Source organism: Lithobates pipiens, unplaced genomic scaffold (genome assembly GCF_037356315.1).
Source record: "Lithobates pipiens isolate NorthernLeopardFrog02 unplaced genomic scaffold, aLitPip1_a1.2 Scaffold_28, whole genome shotgun sequence".
NCBI lineage: Eukaryota > Metazoa > Chordata > Amphibia > Anura > Ranidae > Lithobates > Lithobates pipiens.
The window spans coordinates 159,075,715-159,095,960 of record NW_027507789.1 but is presented as its reverse complement, the minus strand read 5'-3'; the positions used below and the strand labels follow the sequence as shown (position 1 = coordinate 159,095,960).

The window sequence follows — 20,246 nt, the reverse complement described above, 5'->3', positions numbered from 1 at the left end:
ACTGGAAGGTTATCTTTGATGAGATAAATCTTAAGATACAACTTACCTTATCACCCACTCCTTCCTTGGCCCTTCGGGAATCCCTTGGGGATTCCAGATGATGAGCATCACTCTCATCATTCTAAACTACTACTATCATATCTCCACTAATATGTCAAGATGAAATGATGAAATGGTGGTTGTGCTCGGTCCCACCTGAAGTGTCCTCTTGGGAGGCTATGGTGGACGCGGCTCTTCTTCTGTATAAAATGACGTATTTAAACAGGGATGCCCATTGAAATCTGAAAAGGTATGGTCCTCTTGGGTAGTATTGAATGTACTGTACTGTACTGTACTGATTGTTTTACGACTGATTGTAACTTTCTTTTACTGTCTACTGGTTCTGTGGTGGTCATGTTTGTCTGTCAAGAAAGGCTATGTGTGTATGTTCCCTTATCTAACATTGTACTGGGCTTTGGTTTGTATTTTATTATGCTGTATTGCTAATTTGGAAATAAAGCACCTCTGTTTTTGTACTAATGACATACCATGGTCCTGCGGCCTCCTGATATAGGGCAATGGAGCGGCCAGGGTTGGGCTGTACGGTACCCCATCAGTAGATGGCTGCCTGCACCTAAAAAGGCCGCCAAGCTGAAGAGGACCAAGACGGTTGCACATGAGCCGAATAGCTGATTAAAGTGGGACAATGCTGGATCTGCTGTGTGGGCGAGTATGCGTTTTGAGTGCACGTAAAAGATGGAAAAAAACAGGGGGAGCCGAGTACAGTTTTAAGTGGTTTTCCTGGAGCTCAGCCTTAAGGCTTGCTAACTCTATTTGCAGTAACCTGCAGAAAAAAATGCAACGATGGTCTGTATAGCACTTGCACATATTTGTGCACATTTTCGTGTACATGTATAAAAACATAAATATTCTTCCAGCTTTATATTAACCACTTCAGCCCCGGAAGGTTTGCCTGCCCAATGACCATTTTTTGCGATACGGCGTTGCGTCACTTTAACTGACAACTGTGCGGTCATGCGACGTTGTACCAAAACAAAATCGATGTCCTTTTTTCCCACAAATAGAGCTTTTTTTTGGTGGTGTTTGATCTCAAGATTCGATCCCAAGATGTGTTCTAACTGTAAGGGGGATGGGACTGACTAGGGGAGGAGAGAGATCGGTGTTCATACTTAGTATAAACACACAATCTCTCTCCTCTCCCCTGAGAAAACCATGATGTTTGTTTACACACACAGATCCCGGTTCTCACTCTGTCACGAGTGGTCGCAGGTGCCCGGGTGCTTGTGCGTGCCAACAAAATTTATGTCCATTTTTCCCACAAATAGAGCTTTGTTTTGGTGGTATTTGATCACCTCTGCAGTTTTTATTTTTTTAGACCATTTTTTTTTTTTTAGACCATTGACAATTATACAGCAAACAGTGCTATAAAAATGCACTGATTACTGTATAAATGACACTGGCAGGGAAGGGGTTAACACTAGGGGGCGATCAAGGGGTTAACTGTGTTCCCAAGATGTGTTCTAACTGTAGGGGGGGGTGGGACTGACTAGGGGAGGAGAGAGACCGGTGTTCATACTTAGTATGAACACACAATCTCTCTCCCCTCCCCTGAGAAAACCGTGATGTTTGTTTACACACACAGATCCCGGTTCTCGCTCTGTCACGAGTGTTCACGGTGCCCGGGTGCTTGTGCGCGCCTCCTACAGCGTCTTAAAGGGCCGATGCCCACGGGAGCCAACCTGCCACAGAATAACTGTGGCGGCTGTTCCGGAAGTAGTTAGTAAAGGAAATGTGGCGTGTGCGCATATTTCAAAAATACTGACCGACAATGCAGATTTCTGTATTTTCTTTTTACCGATCTATACGCAGCGCATGTTTACACGCCTGTGTGTACAGCCACGTTGAAATCAATGGTCTGCATTTACAACAGTAAAAAAAAGGCTTGTATGCATAAAAACACTGCATTTTTAGACAGCGGTATGCAAGAGACCTTATAGAGCAGCTCACATTTTGCTAACATACTGCTACAACATATAAAATTGCTACAAAAGTCTTTTGTCATTCTAATTCTAACTGTAGTCATAATTCAATTATACAAAATGTAAAATCAAGCCACAAGCCTTTTATGAATTATAGAACTGAATTGAATTTTTTATTTAAAATACCTTTCTGGTTTAATCTTCTGCCAGATATGATTTAATAAACAGTAAAAAAAAAAAAAATCAGACATGGCTTCCCTGTACAGAACATTCACTAGATATGTAATTTCCTGCTTGTGTCACAGTCTCACTGGTTTTCTACTCTTTCCAATGTAATTTCCTACAATACAACACTGGAACTAATCATGCGAGTATAACTGACACCTAACCAACACTTTTGACCCTTTTTGGGGACAAGTGACACTATTACAGTAATCAGTGCTAAAAAATAAAATATGCACGGTCGCTGTACTAATGACACTGGCAGGCAAGGGGTTAACATCATGGGCGATTAAAGGGTTAAATGTGCCCCTAGGAGTGATTAATATCTGTAGGGGAAGTACTTAGACTGGCAAAATGTAAAGATTCATGTTTCCAGGAATACAGGATCAGCACATTCCCCTCTCACAGAACGGTGATCTGCCTTGTTTACATATGCAGACCCCCATTCTGCCTTTTTCCTGACCCGCTGATTGGCTCCCGTTGTGTCCAATCACGGCCCACCCCCCAGACCCGGAAGTGTCAAATCACCTATCAGGTGCATGATCTGGCACAGAGTGGTTAAAGTGGGTGGGATGTATTAGGCAGCAAGTGAACGTGTTGTCCCTAAAGTTGATGTTTTGAAAGCTGAATAAGCAAGCATAAAGATTTGAGCGACTTCGACAACAGCCAAACTGTAATGACTGGAAGACTAAGTGGGACTCCAAAACTGCAGCTCTTGTGGGATGTTCCTGGTCTGTAGTGGTCAGGACCTACCAAAAGTGGCCCAAGGAACGAAAACCAGTGAACTGGCGACAAGATTATGGGTGGCCAAGGATTACTGATGTACGTGGGGAGCGAAGGCTGGCTGTGTAGTCCAATCCAAACAGAAGAGTAAAGCCCCATACACACGATCAGGATTTCTGCTGATTCTTGTCTTCAGATTTACCAAAACCATGTAGTGCAAGGGCCTGCCTGATTGAATACAAAACTCCTAAGGTTTGACCTCATATTACCGTATATACTCGAGTATAGGCCGACCCGAATATAAGCCGAGGTCCCCAATTTACCCCCAAAAAACTGGAAAAAATTATTGACTCGTGTATAAGCCGAGGGTGAGACATGCCTGTCCATCCCTGTGTGTCGTCCATCCCTGTGTGTGTCCATGCATCCGTGTGTGTGTGTGTCCATGCATCCGTGTGTGTGTGTGTGTGTCCATGCATCCGTGTGTGTGTGTGTGTGTCCATGCATCCGTGTGTGTGTGTGTCCATCCATCCCTGTGTGTGTGCATGCATCCGTGTGTGTGTGTGTGTGTGTGTGTGTCCATGCATCCGTGTGTGTCCATCCATCCCTGTGTGTGCATGCATCCGTGTGTGTGTGTGTGTGTGTGTGTGTGTGTGTGTGTGTGTGTGTCCGTGCAGCCTACCTGTGTCCAGCCTGCCTGTGTCCGTCCAGCCTGTGTCCGTCCAGCCTGTGTCCGTCCCGGCCTGCGTCCCGTCCCGGCCTGCGTCCCGTCCCGGCCTGCGTCCCGTCCCGGCCTGCGTCCCGGCCCGGCCTGCGTCCCGGCCCGTCCCGCAGCTCTTCGTCGGTGGCCATTCTAGGATTCAAAAGCCGCGCCTCCGTCGGTGATAGGCGGAACACTCAATTTCCCACTGACTGCTGGGAAATTGAGTGTTCCGCCTATCGGATGTCCGTGATAGGCGGAACACTCAATTTCCCAGCAGTCAGTGGTCCGCCTATCATGGACGTCCGCTCATCCTCATACTACGGACGAGGATGAGAGGACGTCCGTGATAGGCGGAACACAGACTGCTGGGAAATTCAGTGTTCCGCCTATCACAGGCGAAGGCGGAGACGGAGGCGCGGCCTTTGAATCCTAGAATGGCCGCTGTCTGTCTGCTCGACACGCTGATCGGGCAGACAGACAGCGATGACTCGAGTATAAGCCGAGGGGGGCACTTTCAGCCTCAAAAAAGAGGCTGAAAATCTCGGCTTATACTCGAGTATATACGGTATATGGTTTTGGTAAATCTGAAGGAAAAAAATCATCAGAAAATCTGATAGTGTGTATGGGGCTTTACTGTAGCTCAAACTGCTGTAAAAGTTCATGTAGTTCCTATAGAGAGGTGGTACACATAGGGCTGCGCAGCTGCAGACTAGTCAGGGTGCCCATTAGGGCTGAAACAACTAATCAACAGAATCGATTATGAAAATAGTTGTCAACTAATTTTATAATTGATTAGTTGGCCTGCATACAGAATGCATTATTTGTTTACATATCTGGAAATTCAGTGCAGCACACATACAGCTCAGTACACATTCCATACATGTCAGTATACACAGTACAGCACACATACAGCTCAGTACACCATCCATGTCAGTATACACAGTACAGCACACATACAGCTCAGTACACCATCCATGTCAGTATACACAGTACAGCACACATACAGCTCAGTACACCATCCATGTCAGTATACACAGTGCAGCACACATACAGCTCAGTACACCGTCCACACATGTCAGTATACACAGTGCAGCACATATACAGCTCAGTACACCGTCCATACATGTCAGTATACACAGTGCAGCACACATACAGCTCAGTACACCATCCATACATGTCAGTATACACAGTGCAGCACATATACAGCTCAGCACACCGTCCATACATGTCAGTATACACAGTGCAGCACATATACAGCTCAGTACACCGTCCATACATGTCAGTATACACAGTGCAGCACACATACAGCTTAGCACACCGTCCATACATGTCAGTATACACAGTGCAGCACACATACAGCTCAGTACACATTCCATACATGTCAGTATACACAGTGCAGCACAAATACAGCTCAGTACACCATCTGTACATGTCAGTATGCACAGTGCAGCACACATACAGCTCAGTACACCATCCATACATGTCAGTATACACAGTGTAGCACACATACAGCTCAGTACACCATCCATACATGTCAGTAAGTGCCTGAGAACTTGTAAATGTGAATGTGTCAGAAGCAATGCCTAGTGGGACACATACTGTAGTTCTGGACAGGAGAAGGAAATGATTTAAAGTGGTTCTAAAGGCAGAAGTATTTTACCTTAATGCTTTCTATGCATTAAGGTGACTTCTGGGAGCAGCACCCCCCTTATACTTATCTGAGCCCTATCTTGACCCAATGAAGTGCATGAGAACAGCGTCTCTCTCTCTCTGTCTCCTCATTGGCTCACATAGCAGCAGCAGCCATCGGCTCTTGCTCCTGTCAATTACAGCCAGTGAGCCAATGAGGAGAGAGCAGGGGCTGGGCCGAACCACCCTCTGTGTGTGAATGGACAGGAGCAAGGCTCCGGAGTGAGTTTGCTCAAGTGCCTCCATAGGATGAGGCTAGCTATTGGGGGCACTCGGCAGGGGGGAGAAATCTACATCGCCGGCGGGGATCCAAAAAAGAAGAGGATCGGGGCTGCTCTGTGCAAAACCATTGCACAGAACAGTTAAGTATAACATTGTAGTAATATTTTTTTTCAAATATTTGTACACTTTAAGTTTTTTTACCTTGCTATAGGGGCACTCTGAAGGCAGAAGGAGCTGGAAGCGCCGGTGGGGGACATCAGAAGTGGAGGCTCGGGGCTGCTCTGTACCAGATCCAACCTCTATTTTGTTCCCTAACCTTATAGCTGGTTATTTATATTTACCACCACAAATAGATATTCAAGAATACATTTTTTAAGGTTTTTATCCAATTAATTAAAACAATAATCGGCCAACTAATTGATTATGAAAATAGTGCCCATGCTGAGCTGTGTCCACAGACAAAAGCTCCTACAATTGGAAAGTGAGCATCAGAATTGGACCACAGAGCAATGGAAGAAAGTAGCTTGGTCTGATGAATTCAAGAATGGTTTGAGACAGACAACGAGTTTGAGGCCTACAAATTCTCCAGATCTAAACCCAATCTGTGGGATGTGCTAGAAAAATAAGTCAGATCCAAGGAGTCCCTACCATACATACTTACAGGACTTAGGGATCTGCTACAGACTGCTTGGTGCCAGATACCACATCAGAGGTCTAGTGAAGTCCATGCCTGGACGGGTTATGGTGGTGATCATAATGTTATGGTATGTATGTATCTACATATATACTGCAGGCACCTCCATGCAGAGATTGATGCAGCTCTTAGCTACATCTACCCCACAATAGCTTTTGCGCTCAAGAAATACTAGTGGCCATACATATCCATCTGATTCCAAGAGATTTAGAGGAACAGGTTGAATAGATTCCCCACTCCTTTCCTAGAAGTAAAGGTGTTAATTGCACCTTATGCTACTATTTCAACCAATTATTTGTAAACCATGTCATGCAGCTCCAGACCCAAGGAGCTGTGTCAGACAGAATAAGGGTTTTATTATTATTTGTTATTTTTTTTTTGTCAGGTCATTCTTTTCTCTTTTCAATACTAACCACCTTCACCTTCCAGAGAAATCGCCCAAGATCAGAAATGGCCTGTGGTGAACTCTTCTCCACCCAACAATGGGATGAAATGCTCACTAGTCCACACAAGTGCACTTGTTCTCTCATGGTTCGAGAAATGGCTATCAAACTGGACAAGATGGTATCTGACCCCTTAGAGCCTTCACACGATCTTGTTGAGGGTCCCACACAAATTTCAGGGGTTGTCTCTCAACAGATACAAAGATTTGAACATATCTTCTGGAGTTGTAGGTTGCTTTAACCTTTACGGCACAGGGTTACATTTATGGTGGCACTACTAGCAGGCCAACCTGTAACTTTAACACTGTCAATATGCCTATTTAACCCTATTCCACCTATACCTTATCAGCATAAAAAAAAAACTTTTAGATACCTTGTCCTGTATCCTTAAATTGTCGCTCTCAGTGAGCCCAACCAACCATTAGAATGGGCACCCCAATAATTACATAAGTAGTTTTAGATACTATCCATTATTCTATTCAAGACTGTCAACCTTATTAAATACCAAAAGACAATTGCATACTCCCCAACGAAAGCAACAACCGGGGTATCACATGTAAACCCCCAGCCGTAAGCGATGTCATCTAGCCATGTCATGCAAGGTTGGAAGGCTGGCGCGCTTCAGGGGACATGCCCCCTTCCTAGAGCCCCCTTAGTCCGAGGAAGCGAGCATGTCTCCCAAAATGTGTTTGTCTTATAACCGTGCGTTACATGGCTACGTAGATAACATCACTTATGGCTGCAGATTACATATGATACACCTGTTGTTGCTTTTGTTTGTGAATATTAAAGTTGTATGGTGGTAATGCACTAGGCGTTTGCACCCTCCTGTGTATGTTTTTGCAGTTATGATTTCCCAATCTGGTAAGGGCTGCCCCAGATGGAGCATTATGTTTGGACACCAATGAGCCCTTGTACACACGGTTGGAGAATCCGTCGGAATGTGTCCTATCGGACCGTGTTGTCGGATAATCCGACTGTGTGTGGTATGCATCGGACTGATTCCATCAGAATATCCGTCGGACCAAATTTTCCAACATGTTGGAAATATTTTCCGACAAACTGGTCCGATCGGACATACTCCGATCATGTGTAGAGAATTTTGATCGGACTAAGTGCCACGCATGCTCAGGTCAAATTCCTACACCAAAGCTATTGGCTACTAGCATGAACGTAGTCCCGTCGTAACGAAATAACGTCATCACGTTCTGAATGATCGGATTTTCCGACCGTGTGTATGCAACAGCTTCGGACACAATCCGTCGGACAAAATCCAACGGATTTGGTTGGCAGAATGTGGCTAAGGGCTAAGAGTACTTCTTCTTGAGCACCAGTGAGCACCATGTTTTTTGTGATATTCCATTTGAACCTTTTTGTTCGTCCTAAACGTTGTGTAATTAACACTTAATTTTATATACTAAATGGCTACCTCTGTGCCTTTTTACCTTTGTTTCACTCATGCCAACAACGATATTGCAGTTACCGCTAAATCGGTATAAATTAGGCTGAGATGCATACAATTTAATGGGGTCTCCAAACCTTCTAAACAAAGGGTACGTTTATTGCTCTTCAGGCTTTAGGGGGGCTGAACTGTGACCAGCGGCAGTGGAAATTTTCCTGGCATTAGTGGGCATAAATATCATCATATTTGGTATTAGAGGGAGGAATAGTGCCCCATCATTGTTATCATTGGGAGGAATAGTGGTCCTAATATTGATGTCAGTGGGAGAAATGGTGCCCCATTGTTGGTGTCAGTTGGATGAATAGTGTCTTATATCAGGGAGAGGAATGGTACCCCAAGGGCCAGCTAAAGGCAAACAAAGCCGCATCCAGCCCCAGGCCTGCAGTTAAGAGATCATTGGTCTAGATCTGCCTTTCTCGACTTTTTCAACACAGAGGAACCCTTGAAATAGTTCTCCGGTCTCTGGGAACCCCTGCTAAAAATTAGAAATCTTCAACTCATGATACATTAGTGTGATGATCAATGGTAAGAATGGTCCTTACGCTTGTGGTCATTGGGAAGAATTACCTCCTTACAGATAGCTAAAAAGATCAATGGAGTCAGTGGGAACTTATCTGAGAGGTAGAAATGGCCCAATGCTGAAGGAACCTCTAGCAACCTTTGGAGGAACCCTAGTTGAGAATCACTGGTCTAGATGCTCTCGTGCATCATGGTGCTGTTTTTAAAAACCCGAAATACCAAATCATTTCTAAACAGAAATTCACTTTCAAAGGGAAGAACATATAAAATGGATTTTGAGCCAATCTGTCCATCCCAGGCCTTCAGATATAAAAGGTCTTCCTGGCTGTATTCGAAATTCCATATTTCAGACTTTAAAGCGAAGCTGTGAAACCATTAGCTGCTAGAAAAAGGACAAGAATAGACCCCATAATCCTCTCTCTGACAGTACCATCAGAATCCTATTTACCAGTTCTCGAAGCCAGACTTTTTATGCTCTAGTAATGAATGTAGCAGACAAAGATGCTGAAGCTGTCTCGGAGGATCTATTATTAGAAGCTTCTATTTTACTGTCCAATATATTTTCTAAGTGTATCTAAGGGCAAAACCTTTTTTTAGTTTTGGATGCTGGGGTAAAGGGTTAAAACCGCAATCAGGTTTATATTCTTGTCTCTCCTGCTGGGGAGATTAAAATCTAAAAATTCCACATTTTGAGCTTTCACCAGGCCAGGAATAGAATGGAAATCTTCCGGTGGGGACATACATCTCAGAAAGGATGTACCTCACTTTGGAGACATTCCTTCTCACATGTTGTTGTCTATATTGTGGTTTAAACTGAAGTAGAAACCACCACGCCTCTAAAAGCTCAGTGTGGTGGTGATGTGATGGCTCTTCACGGCCTGTTTTAACCCCGTTATCGCTCCACTGACACTCAAGTGCAGTGAATGCGGTTGCAGGGCGCTTGTGGTACTTTCCCCAATTCAACTGCGGCACGTAAACACCTCTATCCACTGCCTTTGTAGCTTAAAGTGCAACTCTGCCCATAACAACTTGATAGAAAAAAAAAAAAATCTTTAGCAAGGAACATACATCCCACATTAATAATTATGCTATCAAACATAGTGTGTGCTGTTAATTGCCTCCAACATTGCTCCTGTTTCTTCTTGTCATTTTGTTGAAGCCCAGAGCCCCTGAACAGCAGTAATTCATATAGTGGAAGTAATATCATCCATTTAACGGCTTCAAAAAAACAGACGCATCCCTGGAATGCCAGGATTGCTAACTGTCACATTTGCCTGTGTCCTCAACCAAACTATCAAACCATCATATGGCTGGTGTCATAATTAGGGATGGGTTCAAGCGTGTTCGGATCGTAGTCCCAACCCACCTGAGCAATCCCGCCAGGAAGCCGTCACTGCACACCGCCAATCATAGGCAGCTGGGAAATGCTTCACTGCCTATGATTGGTGGTATGCAGTGAGGGCTTCCTGGCAGGATTGCTCAGGTGGGTTTGGATTACGATTCTGAGTCTGAGCCCATCCCTAGTCAAAACTGAACACCATGGCAGTTGCAGATCAAACAGAAGCAACTTCCTTGCTGTAAAGGATAGGAAGGTTTAATTCTGCTTTAAAGCTGTCAGCAGATCGGCCTCTACACATTCATCAGGGGGCTAAAAATAGAGAGCAACTGAGCATGTGCAGAGCAGGGGGAGACAGTGTAATACTGGATTTTAAACAGTATAGGCACCCAAAAATCGTAATAAGCGTATATTGATTGGTTTGAGCAAGTAATTACTAGTAATGGTCTGCGATTTTTTAGCAGTATTGCGACAGACAAATCTGAGACTTTTGACACATTTTTGGGCCCATTGACATTTATAGAGCGATCAGTGCTATAAATATGCACTGAATACTGTATAAATGTCACTGGCAGGGAAGGGGTTAACTGTGTTTTTCCTCACTGTGTTCTAACAGTGTGGGGATGGGACTAACGAGGAGAGATGACAGATCGCTGTCCCTACTTTGTAGGAACACACGATCTGTCTTCTCTCCTCTGACGGCACAGGAATTTGTGTGTTTACACACACACACACACACACACACACCAATCCCCGTGCTGGCTCTTCTGTACGCGATCGCGCGTGGCCGGCAGCGATCGTGCCCGCTGGCCCCGCGCATCGGGTCCCCCGCTGTGCAGTGGGGGTGTGAGCGCCCTCTGGTTGCTTTCCTGGGCAAAGAGATAGAGATTATATATATATATAGGATTTCGCCCAGGAGAGCCATTCTGCCGCAGTATATCTGTGCGAGACGATTGGAAACCCGTTAAGGAGCGGGGCTGCTGCGTCCTTAACAACCGATGACTGGTTCAGCTGTCAGTGGGTTTCCCCTGTTGACAGCTGAAGTGTAAACATTGGAGTTTAAAAAAAAAAAAAACACCATTGCACAGTTTAAACAGAAAGATAAAAATAAACATTGTTTCTTTTTGTATCTTTCTGTTTCTACAGATCAAAGGGATAAACTTCCATCTGCAGATGAAGTCAGTTTACAGCAACCTGTGAATGTTTTTGTTATTTAATAAATGTTTCTCTATTTTAACCCCCCTTATAAACCCCTAATTTACTCTAATCAGCCTTAATTAACTCCTTATTCTCCTTCTCCATTTAATTATTATTGCTCTGCTGATTTTTTTATTTTTATTTTTTGTTCACTTCAATATTATTTTATAAACCATTAGTAATAAAAACATATTTTTTGTTTGTTTTATGTGTTAATATTTTTACACCGTTAACATATATTTACACGTTTCACATTGAAAAAAAACCAAAATGTTTTACACAAAATGTAAAAAAACTAAAATATATTTCAATTGTAAATAATTTTTCAATGCTTTGTACCATTGCTGAAAGCTGAAGTGTAAACAAAACAGTTGCGGTAGGTATCGGTAATTGGCATCGGCGAGCAGAAAAAGAAAAAAAGGATCAGTGCATCCCTATTTGTCAGGTCAGTCCAGGTGACAGATCGTTGGAGTCAGGAGCGCTAAGGTAGTGGACCCTATGACTGACTGCTGCAGATGGAACTCTGGGAGGTTCAGAAAGGCAGGACCACTGGAGCTCCAACACGGATCCCACTGGGAGCTAGAGCATAGATTCCCCAGGGCGCGGAGTCTAAGAGCCAGCAGGTGTTCACCGGAGCCTCTAATGGTGAGGATGGACTGCGCTGCAACTGGCTTCAGGTCGTGGCCCCCAGGGTCTCCCAGCTCATGCTCTCGGTAGGCTACAAGAGGACAGAGAGGAAACAGCAGCCCAGGACAACAAGGGAAAGTCAAGAGATAAGCCAAAGGTGGGGGCAACTAGCAGACAAGGATAGACAGAGAACACGCCAAAGGTCAGGGTAACAAGCAGGCATGGATAGTCAAAGAACAATCCAAGATCAATAACAGAGACAGATGTAGAGCACACAGCAAGCAGGAGACAGGAAACCAAACACACAATATTGCTCAGCAAGGCAGGCTTGGAGAACACAGTGTTAAATAGTAGTTCCTGTTTAGACTAGGGTGGAGCCACACTGAGGAAAGATTACTTAGCCATGCAGGTTTGAGAGTGCAAGCCCTAAGGCTGATACACAGTCCAGAGAAGAGACAAACAGGGCATGAAAGTAATACTGCAGAGTAATGACCCTATTACATAGCTATACCTGCAAAAGGGGCCAGCCTGAAGTGATCTAGCGGGACTTCATTTTCTTTGATTTGATTTGATTTTATAACTAAAGTTCCACTTTAAGTTATTTCCAGTGATGGGCAACATCATAATCCACGATATCTATCTCACTCTGCTGGAGGCATAGGCCAAGGGAACAGAAGGCCCACTCTCCAGCACCACCATGATTAGTAGGCAACCGCTTCCCAGGAAACCTCGGGCCTCAAGAAAATCAGAACTACTGGAATCCAGCCAGGTAAATAATGAGACAAAACTGACATGTGTCCCTATCAGAAGGGATGAAAAGAACATGGAGACACCGATCTGTATGCTCCTCGTGCAAAAGACAGATACTTGGGTATCCTGAGAAGCTGAAAAAGACCCTTTAGCACAGGTATATGGATTGGTAGGCTCGTATAAGCAGGAGGAGCTTCTAGTCCTCTGCTGCTGGTCACATGTTCAAAATAAAAAAGGCTTTGTAATACAGAGTAAACATACTGTATATATTTGAAATCAAATCTTTATTATTTTCTGGAAATAACATGGTGTGGGCGGATTTCTGCCAGTCACAGGCTGTATCAAACCCCTCCAGCCCATGCCTTAGAATAAGAGGGAGGTGATTCCTCCATTAATCTACATGTCATATCTCGCCCCCATTGTGTTAAGCTGGTTAGTTGGCATGGAGGAGGAGAAAAGGAGCGGGCTGTCATTTACCACTGTGTATACGCTCACATGTGTGAATCTATAGTCACATGGGCTGCTCAGATGTGATAGGGAGGAAATGCTCACTGAAAACTGAGCATGTACATAGTTGCCACCCACAACTGCAAAATCCCTAGCTGAATTGGGGACTTGGACAGAAGGTGGAGTTAGAGAACAGCAGGATCAACCAGGTTTGTTGCAGAATACAGAAAATTAATTTCATAGTGACTGAGTGAGTATGAACTGCATGCAATACACCATTTATTAAAAGTTTTTATGATGTGGGTTTAGTGACACTTTAAGTATGGTCATACACATGTAAATTTTAGGTCATTTTAACCATCAAAACAACTGAATGGATCAAGGCGATACACCACCAACAGTTTAATTCCTCGCTCCAAAAGGCTTCCTCCATCTGTTCAACCAGTCCTCTGCAGCCTCCTCTCAAAGGTGCTCCAGCCTGTGGTTGCACGTTTATCTTGTCATATACAATGGAGAACAGTCCTGCATTGTATGCAATGATGCCAGGGGGCTGCCTACAGTCTAAAGCAGTGATGGAGAACCTTGGCACTCCAGATATTTTGGAACTACATTTCCCATAATGCTCAGGCACTCTGTGGTGTAGCTGAGCATCATGGGAAATGTAGTTCCAAAACGTCTGGGGTGCCAAGGTTCACAACACTGCTCTAGAGCTTTAGGGAGAAGAGGAGAGTGCTGGAGTTAAAAGAAGTATGGGAATAGCAAAAAAAATAAAAAATCACTCGCCTAGATGGCTGCAGCTGTCCCCAGCCAGCTGTACTCCGAGAGCTGAAGGATCTAACACCGCTCTGTTTTCCCTCTTTCCACTCTGAGAAGATAGAGGTGACTGTCAGTCACCACTCTCTGCTCTGCCCCTCCAGCACTCACTGTAGCGCTGGGCTGTGCAGGGGGCGGAAGGGGCTGGCCTAGGCTCTCAGTGGCATGCCGAGAGGCTGAGCCAGTTGCTGGTGTTCTGGCAGATAGTGTCCTGCCATCATATAGTGTCCGCAGAAGAAGCTTCGGAAAATCTCCGAAGATGAACGGCGCCTGCGCCGTGAGTGGAGGTGTTAGCCCCACCATCCAAGCGGACATAGGGTTGTGAAAATTAGAGGCCCCTCGCAGGGGGGCTTCGCTCGCCATGCTTTGGGCTCGGCCTCGCTGCGCTCGGCTCTTTTATATTCCTACTCTGTGTCCACTTGGATGGTGGGGCTAGAACCTGGACTCACGGCTCAGGCGCCGTTCATGCTCAGCTATTTTTGGAATCTGTGTGTGCTGTGTACTGCGCAGTACACAGCGGACACTATCCGATGGGGGACCATATATGATAGGACACCGGTCCAGGCATCTGGATTGATCCCGACTGTAAAGTCTGGATCTTTCCGAAGCCTGGACTGGCTGAGTGACATCAGCCGACAGCCACTGTTGGCTAAAAATGGGTCACAGGAGTGCAGAATGCAGAGCCGTTTCAACAGGAACGTCTGCGTTGGGATTAGTGCGTTAGGAGTGCAGAATGGACTCCACTCCTGTGATCCATAAAAGTATGGCCAAAATAGCTTTGGCTATATGTCTCCTTTAACAAGCATTTAATCCTTGCAGTGCGGGGCCCATGACGGGCTGAGAGTTTTCATGTGCTCCCCTGAAACGCAGACAGTTTGTATCCAGGGTGGTTCATACATCCCTATACACTCACTGCCACCTTATTAGGTACACCTGTTCAATTGCTTGGTAACACAAATTGCTAATAAGCCAATCACAGAGCAGCAACTCAATGCATTTAGACATCTAGACGTGGTGAAGACGACTTTCTGTTCAAACCGAGCATTAGAATGGGGAAGAATGAAGAATTAAGGCAGTTCTGAAGACAAAAGGGTAGAGATCCAACTAGGTACAAGCAAGATGTACCTAATAAAGTGGCTGGTGAATGTAGACATGTAAATGCTTAGCTGTGCAGTTACCGGCCTACAGCCACCGCATTGCGTTATAAAGTCATTTGTATGCAACACCTTTGCCTCCAGAGTGCACAAACACTCTCTTATTTTACGCTCTATGGCTCTTTACCCCCATGTGAATAAGCCCTAAAACTTTAGACATTTTTAATAGACTACAGCTGTGTTTTCATTAATATCCCCGCATGTTGCATCAGCCAGGCAGTACCACTACCAAACACGACCCCTTTAAGTTTATCGGCTCAGCCGTAACCACCGGACATGGTGCATTGGCATTTTCGCGTTGGAGATGACATTTCGCTTCCCCACCGCTTATGAAATGCCCGCAGTGGATCGCTTTTCAGAGTGGCAGCAAAGGCTATTGCATGTGAGAACGAGCCCCAAGAACCTGGGATTGGCTTGATATCAACTTCTTGTACTCCCTGTACAACAGAGCTGAGAGAAACAGCACAAGCAGCCAATTAACAGCCCAAGCAGCCAATCTGTTGTACTGTAGAGCAAGGATCACCCCTGTGAATAAGCCCTTCATCCTGCCAAATTGCCTTGAATATATATAGCCCATACCGTTTTATATACTCATTATAATACTCATTATAATATAATATTTTAATATTATTTTATTTTTATATTATATTATAATTCTATATTTTTTTAAACTACAGTAAAAAAAAAAAAAAAAAAACATGCAGCAGCATTGTGTGAAATCTGTGTGTGTAATAGTCACAGTGATATCAAATACATATGTAACTACGAGATATTATTCAAACTGACTCACCATTTCAGCAAAAGGCGGCCAACACAGCTGCTGACAAAGGACCTTCTCTAATACAGTCATCTTATCATAGTCATGCTTGAGATCAGCCAACATCATACTAAGTGACGTGTTCGATTTTTCAGTCTCTGCTGTCAGACGCAATCTTACTTGCTAAAAGTCAACCGTTTTATGGATCAAGAGCAAATCAGACTATGGTGAAGGACAAACGGAAGAAGCAGACAGGCTTTAACCATTTCAGGACCTTCTACAGTACAGAATCCTCCTGAGATCCTAATATTTCACTTCAATCTCCGAGACACTTCAAGGGAAACAGGCAATTCCCCTCTATACTGAGTGTGCCCCCATGTGTGTCCTAGCCAGGAGGACCTACTGTCAGCATGACAACCTAAAGCTGGCCATACATGGCTCCAATGGAACCACTTGCCTACAGGGCACTTTTACCCCCTTCTTGCCCAGGCCACTTTTCAGCTTTCACCGCTGTCGCACTTTGAATGACAATTGCGCGGTCATGCAGCACTGTATCCAAATATTTATCTTTTTTTTTTTTTTAGACAGATAGAGCTTTTTTGGTGGTATTTTTATATCTTTTGCTAAGCAAACAAAAAAGTTTTCTTAGTTTCTGTTGTAAAATTTTGTAAATAAGTAATTTTTCTCCTTCACTGATGTGCGCTGATGAGGTGGCACTGACGGGCACTGGCAGGCTGCACTGATGAGGAGGCACTAATATGCAGCACTGATGGGCACCAATAGCCAGCCCTGATGGTTGGAACTGATGGGCACTGATAGGTAGCACTAATGGGCACTGATTGATAGAATCATTGTTGGAGCTGCACTGATAATCAGTGCCCTGATTGTCAGTATAGATGTCCCCACTGAGGAATGCAGCTTACCGACTCTCCTCTCCTCACGTGCTTTCAGCGTGCGAAAAGGAATGCCAATAACCTATTTACATTGTGGTCAGCTGTGATTGGACACAGCTGATCACATGGTAAAGAGACTACCCCATAGGCTCTTTACCGTGAATGGTGATGCTCTTTATCAGAGGGACACTGCGCGCCACCAATCGCCACGTGCACGCTAAGAATGGGAGGATGTTCCAGAAGGAGAGTGCTCCCGCCAGCTTGTCATTTCACTATACGGATGGCAGGAAGCAGTTAAAGTGTAGATTCCCATTTTCAGAAAAAAATGGTGAACTAACATTCTACACAGGTCAGCGATGCCCGGCACTGGTGTCTCTGCACAGCCATGGATCACTTCACCCGTTATTATGCAGGGACTCCCACATAACAGAAAAGTACCTTCTCCCTGCCAGACCTCAGATGAGAGTAGTAGTGCTTACAGGAACCCCTAGGCCAGTGATGGCGAACCTTGGCACCTCAGATGTTTTGGAACTACATTTCCCATGATGCTCATGCACTCTGCAGTGTGGTTGAGCATGATGGGAAATGTAGTTCCAAAACATCTGGGGTGCCAAGGTTCGCCATAGCTGCCCTAGGCTCTTCCTCAACTCTGACTTACCATAGGACACAGCTAATGAAAGATTTACCATTTAAAGCTGGAGTTTAGGTAAGCCAATTTTTACAAATAGTATGTATGTACCATACCTGTGGGATCTCCCTGAAAGCTGGAAATCACTGTAGTAGGCACTGCTACTACAGTGATCACCGTAAGCATGTGGGTTCTGTGCCGAGCAGCTGTCCAGTTGTTTAGTAAAACATAGGAGGTCACAAGCTTAGCACAGGCACCATTCATAGAACACTTTGTATTTATCAAGCAATGCAAAGTATCCTCTGATTGGAGGTGGAGATTGTGCAGCCACAGTCATGCCTCTCCACCGCCTCCAAACAGAGAATGCTTTGCATTCATTGAGATAATGCAAAGTGTTCCCTGAAAGGCACCTGTGCCAAGCAAGTGGCATAGACCCAAAAGCTAATGGCGATCACTGTTGTAGCAGTGCCTACTTACAGTCATTTCCAGATTCTGGGGGATCCCACAGGTATGGCACATACATACTTCTATTGGTCCATGCTTCAAGGGTCACTTTATAACTTAAAGTGATTGTAAGGGTCATTTTTTTTTTTTTTTTAAAGAACAAACATGTCATACTTACCTCCACTGTGCAGCTCGTTTTGCACAGAGTGGCCCGAAACTCATCTTCTGGGGTCCCCTGGCAGCTCTCAGGGCTCATCCCCACATCGGACAACCCCCCAGGAGAAGCGCTTCCCTGAGGGGGTTACCTTGCGGGCACACTCTTGAGTCCAGCATTTGCATCTATAGACACAGAGTGCCGGACTTGGCCCTACTCCCTGGCGCCCACGTCACTGGATTTGATTGACAGCAGCGGGAGCCAATGGCTGGGCTGCTATCAAGCTATCCAATCAAGAGCCGGGAGCCCATGGAGAAGGAGTCAGTGCGTCCCTGCCGACTGAATGAAGGGGTTCAGGTAAGTGAAACGGGGGGCTAGGGGGCCGGTGATTGCCAGATGTTTTTTCACCTTAATGCATTTACAACCCCTTTAAAGCTTTAATTATTTTTTTATTTATTTTTTGGGTTAAACTAACAAACATGTTATACTTACCTGCTCTGTGCACAACCATTGACCAGATCTTATGGTGCTTGCTCGCTCCCTAGCCACCCTGTCTACATCTATTGACACAGAGTGGTCGACTCACGCCTTCCCCTCTGCTCACTCAGCACAGCCAATGGCTCCCGCTGCTGTCATTCTGCCCAATGAGGAAGGGACAGCCCTGAAAGCCGCTGCTCTCATGCACATTGCTGGGTCGGATCGGATCGGGTTTAGGTAAAAAAAAGGGGAAGGCTGGGGGGATCCTGCAGCACAGAAGGTTGTTCACCTTATTGCATAAAATGCATTAAGATCAAAAACCTTAAAGTGTTTGTAAAGGCACAAGGTTTTTTTATCCTATCATTATATGGCGGCAGGTCGGCTCGATCCCGCAAATCGCCGTAGCTGTACGTCGGTCCCTTTAACAGCTATAGCAGCCAAGCTGCACAGTGGGGGAGCCGATGCGTGTGGCCGGCGGCCGTGACGTCCGCAGGCCACCCGCAATCGCTCCACATAGAGCCAGAATGGGGATCTGTCAATGTAAATAGACAGAAGTACAGAGTGATCGCCAGTTCCTAGTGATCAGGAACTGCGATCCATCTCTACTCCCAGTCAGTCCACTCCCCCCCCTCCCCAGTTAGAAACACTCATGAGGGAACACATTTAACCCCTTGATCGCCCCATAGTGTTAACCCCTTCCCTGTCAGTGACATTTTCTACAGTATTCAGTGCATATTTATAGCACTGATCACTGTATAAATGTCACTGGTCCCAAAAAAGTGTCAAAAGTGTCCAATCTGTCCACTGCAATGTCACAGTCCCGCTAAAAATTGCTGCTCACTGCCATTACTAGTAAAAATAATAATAATAATGCTATAAATATATCCCCTATTTTGTAGACGCTATAACTTTTGCGCAAACCAATCAATATTGCGATTTTTTTTTTACCAAACCTATGTAGAAGAATACATATTGGCCTAACCTGAGGAAGACATTTTTTTTTCTTTTTTATATATTTATTATAGTAAAAAGTAAAAAATTATATATATTTTTTTAAATGTCAGTCTGTTTTTGTTTATAGTGCAAAAAATAAAAACTGCAGAGGTGATCAAATACTACCAAAAGAAAGCTCTATTTGTGGGGAAAAAAAAGATGTACATTTTTGTTTGGGTAGTGTCGCACGGCCGTGCAATTGTCAGTTAAAGCGACGCAGTGACGTATCACAAAAATGGTCTGTCATTAAGGGGTTAAATCTTCCGGGGCTGAAGTGGTTAAAGGAGTTGTAAAGGCAAAACGTTTTTTTTTATCTTAATGCATCCTACGCATTAGGAAGCAGCGATGTCCACGAATGTCTAAGCCGTTCAGGACACTCCTAATTGGCTGAGACACAGCAGCAGCGCCATTGGCTTCCGCAGCTCTCAATCAAAAGTCGGTCAATTGGGGGGGGGGGGGGGGCGAGGCTGTGTCGGGGCTCTGTCTGCATAGACACATGGAGCTGCGACTTGGTTTGGAACCACTTTAATCCGGAGTTCAGCTTTAATACAGCAGTGCAAGTAAAATTTCTAAATTTCTGTATTGTACAGAACCTCCTCATTTGTGGATCCCCTTGCCTCTGTTATAGCATCTGTTATGCTATCCTAGCAGGGTAAACTTTACGATAAGCTTTAAAAAAAAAAAAAAAAGGAAAAAGCCAGAGCTTTATGAGTGCCCGGGTGCACATACAACTAAAGCGATGAATTCTGTTATTCCACATTTCCTATGTCCAAAAATAGTTGTGCCGCTACCCTCTGACACGCAGCAAGAGATAAATAGAAATGGGGTATGACTGGCCTGCTAAGCCATTCTGATGTCACGTACAACACATACTGAGCAGATGGGACCATAAAAGGATGGTTTGGGAGCAAAGCTAAAAATTT

The 20,246-nt window shown here is 44.7% G+C and overlaps 1 protein-coding gene across 1 annotated transcript in view; it reads right to left on the bottom strand.

Moving 5' to 3' along the window:
• The window catches only part of LOC143935717 (potassium channel subfamily K member 9-like), a 76,747-nt gene that overhangs the window by 29,853 nt on the left and 26,648 nt on the right, over window positions 1-20,246 (bottom strand). The window lies entirely within an intron of this gene.